The sequence below is a fragment of the Schistocerca gregaria genome, unplaced genomic scaffold (assembly GCF_023897955.1).
Source record: "Schistocerca gregaria isolate iqSchGreg1 unplaced genomic scaffold, iqSchGreg1.2 ptg000167l, whole genome shotgun sequence".
Taxonomy (NCBI): Eukaryota; Metazoa; Arthropoda; class Insecta; order Orthoptera; family Acrididae; genus Schistocerca; species Schistocerca gregaria.
In genome coordinates this window covers 54,939-61,290 of record NW_026061723.1, presented here as the reverse complement: position 1 = coordinate 61,290, position 6,352 = coordinate 54,939, and positions in this window count along the sequence as shown.

The following is a 6,352-nucleotide window of genomic DNA, read 5'->3' as shown; positions in this document are numbered from 1 at the left end:
TGTTAAAAGTGTTCATATGTAGTAAAAACCTTAGAAATCCGTCCCTTTTCGTCATTTGTTATCGAATCGACTTAAAGCCAGATCGTCACATTGGCCGCTCTTCTCTCTGAAACGCTTGTACTTATCGTCTGCAAAGCTATGTTGCGTGCTGCGGTATGTGGAGACACTAAAAGCACCATAGTAGGAAACAGATGAAGATTCTAAGTTGATGTAATATCCAGTAAGAAGTAGTACAATTCAAGTTTTAGGAATCGATTATTGACTTTTTAGCTGGCTTTGGTGCCTTGGACATGAGCTAGGACCTTAATATTCTGCATGAAAGGAGGACTAGCAGCCGAGTTGCAAGGGAGAATGTGAAAAGTGTTCATATGTAGTAAAAACCTGAGAAATCCGTCCGTTTTCGTCATTTGTTATCGAATCGACTTAAAGCCAGATCGTCACATTGGCCGCTCTGCTCTCTGAAACGTATGTACTTATCGTCTGCAAAGCTATGTCGCGTACTGCGGTATTCGGAGACACTAAAAGCACCACAGTAGAACACAGATCAAGCTTCTAAGCTGATGTAATAGCCAGTAAGAAGTAGTACAATTCAAGTTTTAGGTATTGAATATTGACCTTTTAGCTGGCTTTGGTGCCTTGGACATGAGCTAGGACCTTAAGATTCTGCATGAAAGGAGGACTAGCAGCCGAGTTGCACGGGAGAATGTGAAAAGTGTTCATATGTAGTAAAAACCTGAGACATCCGTCCGTTTTCGTCATGTGTTATCGAATCGACTTAAAGCCAGATCGTCACATTGGCCGCACTTCTCTCTGAAACGGTTGTACTTATCGTCTGCAAAACTATGTCGCGTGCTGCGATATGCGGAGAAACTAAAAGCACCGTAGTAGAACACAGATGAAACTTCTAAGTTGATGTATTAGCCAGTAAGAAGTAGTACAATTCAAGTTTTAGGTATTGATTATTGACTTTTTAGCTGGCTTTGTTGCCTTGGACAAGAGCTTGGACCTTAAGATTCTGCATGAAAGGAGGACTAGCAGCCAAAATGCACGGGAGAATGTGAAAAGTGTTCATATGTAGTAAAAACCTGAGAAATCCGTCCGTTTTCGTCATTTGTTATCGAATCGACTTAAAGCCAGATCGTCAGATTGGCCGCTCTTCTCTCTGAAACGGTTGTACTTATCGTCTGCAAAACCATGTCGCGTGCTGCGGTATGCGGAGAAACTAAAAGCACCGTAGTAGAACACAGATGAAGCTTCTAAGTTGATGTAATAGCCAGTAAGAAGTAGTAGAATTCAAGTTTTAGGTATCGATTATTGAATTTTTAGCTGGCTTTGGTGCCGTGGACATGAGCTAGGACCTTAAGATTCTGCATGAAAGGAGGACTAGCAGCCGAGTTGCACGGGAGGATGTGAAAAGTGTTCATATGTAGTAAAAACCTGAGAAATCCGTCCGTTTTCCTCATTTGTTATCGAATAGACTTAAAGCCAGATCGTCACATTAGCCGCTCTTCTCTCTGAAACGGTTGTACTTATCGTCTGCAAACCTATGTCGCGAGCTGTGGTATGCGGAGACACTAAAATCACCATAGTAGGAACAGATGAAGCATCTAAGTTGATGTAATAGCCAGTAAGAAGTAATCCAATTCAAGTTTTGGGTATCGATTATTGACTTTTTAGCTGGCTTTGGTGCCTTGGACATGAGCTAAGAGCTTAAGATTCGGCATGAAAGGAGGACTAGCAGCCGAGTTGCAGGGGAGAATGTGAAAAGTGTTCATATGTAATAAAAACCTGAGAAATCCGTCCGTTTTCGTCATTTGTTATCGAATCGACTTAAAACCAGATCGTCACATTGGCCGCTCTTCTCTCTGAAACGGTTGTACTTATCGTCTACAAAGCTATGTCGCGTGCTGCGGTATGCGGAGACACTAAAAGCACCATAGTAGAACACAGATGAAGCTTCTAAGTTAATGTAATAGCCAGTAAGAAGTAGTACAATTCAAGTTTTAGGTATCGATTATTGACTTTTTAGCTTACTTTGGTGCCTTGGACATGAGCTAGGACCTTAAGATTCTGCATGAAAGGAGGACTAGCAGCCGAGTTGCACGGGAGAATGTGAAAAGTGTTCATATGCAGTAAAAACCTGAGACATCCGTCCGTTTTCGTCATTTGTTATCGAATCGACTTAAAGCCAGATCGTCACATTGGCCGCTCTTCTCTCTGAAACGGTTGTACTTATCGTCTGCAAAGCTATGTCGCCTGCTGCGGTATGCTAAAACACTACAAGCACCATAGTAGAACACAGATGAAGCTTCTAAGTTGATGTAATAGCCAGTAAGAAGTAGTACAATTCAAGTTTTAGGTATTGAATATTGAAGTTTTAGCTGGCTTTGGTGCCTTGGACATGAGCTAGGACCTTAATATTCTGCATGAAAGGAGGACTAGCAGCCGAGTTGCATGAGAGAATGTGAAAAGTGTTCAAATGTAGTAAAAACCTGAGAAATCCGTCCGTTTTCGTCATTTGTTATCGAATCGGCTTAGAGCCAGATCGACACATTAGCCGCTCTTCTCTCTGAAACGGTTGTACTTATCGTCTACAAAGCTATGTCGCGTGCTGCGTTATGCGGAGACACTAAAAGCACCATAGTAGAACACAGATGAAGCTTCTAAGTTGATGTGATAGCCAGTAAGAAGTAGTACAATTCAAGTTTTAGGTATCGATTATTGACTTTTTAGCTGGCTTTGGTGCCTTGGACATGAGCTAGGACCTTAAGATTCTGCGAGAAAGGAGGACTAGCAGCCGAGTTGCACGGGAGAATGTGAAAAGTGTTCATATGCAGTAAAAACTTGAGACATCCGTCCGTTTTCGTCATTTGTTATCGAATCGACTTAAAGCCTGATCGTCACATTGGCCGCTCTTCTCTCTGAAACGGTTGTACTTATCGCCTGCAAAGCTATGTCGCGTGCTGCGGTATGCTGAGACACTACAAGCACCATAGTAGAACACAGATGAAGCTTCTAAGTTGATGTAATATCCAGTAAGAAGTAGTACAATTCAAGTTTTAGATATTGAATATTGATTTTTTAGCTGGCTTTGGTGCCTTGGACATGAGCTAGGACCTTAATATTCTGCATGAAAGGAGGACTAGCAGCCGAGTTGCACGGGAGAATGTGAAAAGTGTTCATATGTAGTAAAAACCTGAGAAATCCGTCCGTTCTCGTCTTTTGTTATCGAATCGACTTAAAGCCAGATCGTCACATTGACCGCTCTGCTCTCTGAAACGGTTGTACTTATCGTCTGCAAAGCTATGTCGCGTACTGCGGTATTCGGAGACACTAAAAGCACCATAGTAGAACACAGATGAAGCTTCTAAAATGATGTAATAGCCAGTAAGAAGTAGTACAATTCAAGTTTTAGGTATCGGTTATTGACTTTTTAGCTGGCTTTGGTGCCTTGGACATGAGCTAGGACCTTAAGATTCCGCATGAAAGGAGGAATAGCAGCCAAGTTGCACGGGAGAATGTGAAAAGTGTTCATATGTAGGAAAAACCTGAGAAATCCGTCCGTTTTCGTCATTTGTTATCGAATCGACTTAAAGCCAGATCGTCACATTGGCCGCTCTTCTCTCTGAAACGGTTGTACTTATCGTCTGCAAAACTATGTCGCGTGCTGCGGTATGCGGAGAAACTAAAAGCGACGTAGTAGAACACAGATGAAGCTTCTAAGTTGATGTAATAGCCAGTAAGAAGTAGTACAATTCAAGTTTTAGGTATTGATTATTGACTTTTTAGCTGGCTTTGGTGCCTTGGACATGTGCTAGGACCTTAAGATTCTGCATGAAAGGAGGACTAGCAGCCGAGTTGCACGGGAGAATGTGAAAAGTGTTCATATGTAGTAAAAACCTGAGAAATCCGTCCGTTTTCGTCATTTGTTATCGCATCGACTTAAAGCCAGATCGACACATTGGCCGCTCTTCTCTCTGAAACGGTTGTACTTATCGTCTGCAAAGCTTTGTCGCGTGCTGCGGTATGCTGAGACACTACAAGCACCATATTAGAACACAGATGAAGCTTCTAAGTTGAGGTAATAGCCAGTAAGAGGTAGTACAATTCAAGTTTTAGGTATTGAATATTGACCTTTTAGCTGGCTTTGGTGCCTTGGACATGAGATAGGACCTTAAGATTCTGCATGAAAGGAGGACTAGCAGCCGAGTTGCACGGGAGAATGTGAAAAGTGTTCATATGTAATAAAAACCTGAGACATCCGTCCGTTTTCGTCATTTGTTATCGAATCGACGTAAAGCCAGATCGTCACATTGGCCGCTCTGCTCTCTGAAATGGTTGTACTTATCGTCTGCAAAGCTATGTCGCGTACTGCGGTAATCGGAGACACTAAAAGCACCACAGTAGAACACAGATGAAGCTTCTAAGTTGATGTAATATCCAGTAAGAAGTAGTACAATTCAAGTTTTAGATATTGAATATTGATTTTTTAGCTGGCTTTGGTGCCTTGGACATGAGCTAGGACCTTAATATTCTGCATGAAAGGAGGACTAGCAGCCGAGTTGCACGGGAGAATGTGAAAAGTGTTCATATGTAGTAAAAACCTGAGAAATCCGTCCGTTTTCGTCATTTGTTATCGAATCGACTTAAAGCCAGATCGTCACATTGACCGCTCTGCTCTCTGAAACGGTTGTACTTATCGTCTGCAAAGCTATGTCGCGTACTGCGGTATTCGGAGACACTAAAAGCACCATAGTAGAACACAGATGAACCTTCTAAAATGATGTAATAGCCAGTAAGAAGTAGTACAATTCAAGTTTTAGGTATCGGTTATTGACTTTTTAGCTGGCTTTGGTGCCTTGGACATGAGCTAGGACCTTAAGATTCCGCATGAAAGGAGGAATAGCAGCCAAGTTGCACGGGAGAATGTGAAAAGTGTTCATATGTAGTAAAAACCTGAGAAATCCGTCCGTTTTCGTCATTTGTTATCGAATCGACTTAAAGCCAGATCGTCACATTGGCCGCTCTTCTCTCTGAAACGGTTGTACTTATCGTCTGCAAAACTATGTCGCGTGCTGCGGTATGCGGAGAAACTAAAAGCAACGTAGTAGAACACAGATGAAGCTTCTAAGTTGATGTAATAGCCAGTAAGAAGTAGTACAATTCAAGTTTTAGGTATTGATTATTGACTTTTTAGCTGGCTTTGGTGCCTTGGACATGAGCTAGGACCTTAAGATTCTGCATGAAAGGAGGACTAGCAGCCGAGTTGCACGGGAGAATGTGAAAAGTGTTCATATGTAGTAAAAACCTGAGAAATCCGTCCGTATTCGTCATTTGTTATCGCATCGACTTAAAGCCAGATCGACACATTGGCCGCTCTTCTCTCTGAAACGGTTGTACTTATCGTCTGCAAAGCTTTGTCGCGTGCTGCGGTATGCTGAGACACTACAAGCACCATAGTAGAACACAGATGAAGCTTCTAAGTTGAGGTAATAGCCAGTAAGAGGTAGTACAATTCAAGTTTTAGGTATTGAATATTGACCTTTTAGCTGGCTTTGGTGCCTTGGACATGAGATAGGACCTTAAGATTCTGCATGAAAGGAGGACTACCAGCCGAGTTGCACGGGAGAATGTGAAAAGTGTTCATATGTAATAAAAACCTGAGACATCCATCCGTTTCCGTCATTTGTTATAGAATCGACGTAAATCCAGATCGTCACATTGGCCGCTCTGCTCTCTGAAATGGTTGTACTTATCGTCTGCAAAGCTATGTCGCGTACTGCGGTAATCGGAGACACTAAAAGCACCACAGTAGAACACAGATGAAGCTTCTAAGTTGATGTAATATCCAGTAAGAAGTAGTACAATTCAAGTTTTAGGTATCGATTATTTACTTTTTAGCTGGCTTTGGTGCCTTGGACATGAGCTAGGACCTTAAGATTATGCATGAAAGGAGGACTAGCAGCCGAGTTGCAAGGGAGAATGTGAAAAGTGTTCATATGTAGTAAAAACCTGAGAAATCCATCCGTTTTCGTCATTTGTTATCGAATCGACTTAAAGCCAGATCGTCACAGTGGCCGCTCTTGTCTCTGAAACGGTTGTACTTATCGTCTGCAAAGCTATGTCGCGTGCTGCGGTATGTTGAGACACTAAAAGCACCATAGTAGAACACAGATCACGCTTCTAAGTTGATGTAATAGCCAGTAAGAAGTAGTACAATTCAAGTTTTAGGTATTGAATATTGACCTTTTAGCTGGCTTTGGTGCCTTGGACATGAGCTAGGACCTTAAGATTCTGCATGAAAGGAGGACTAGCAGCCGAGTTGCACGGGAGAATGTGAAAAGTGTTCATA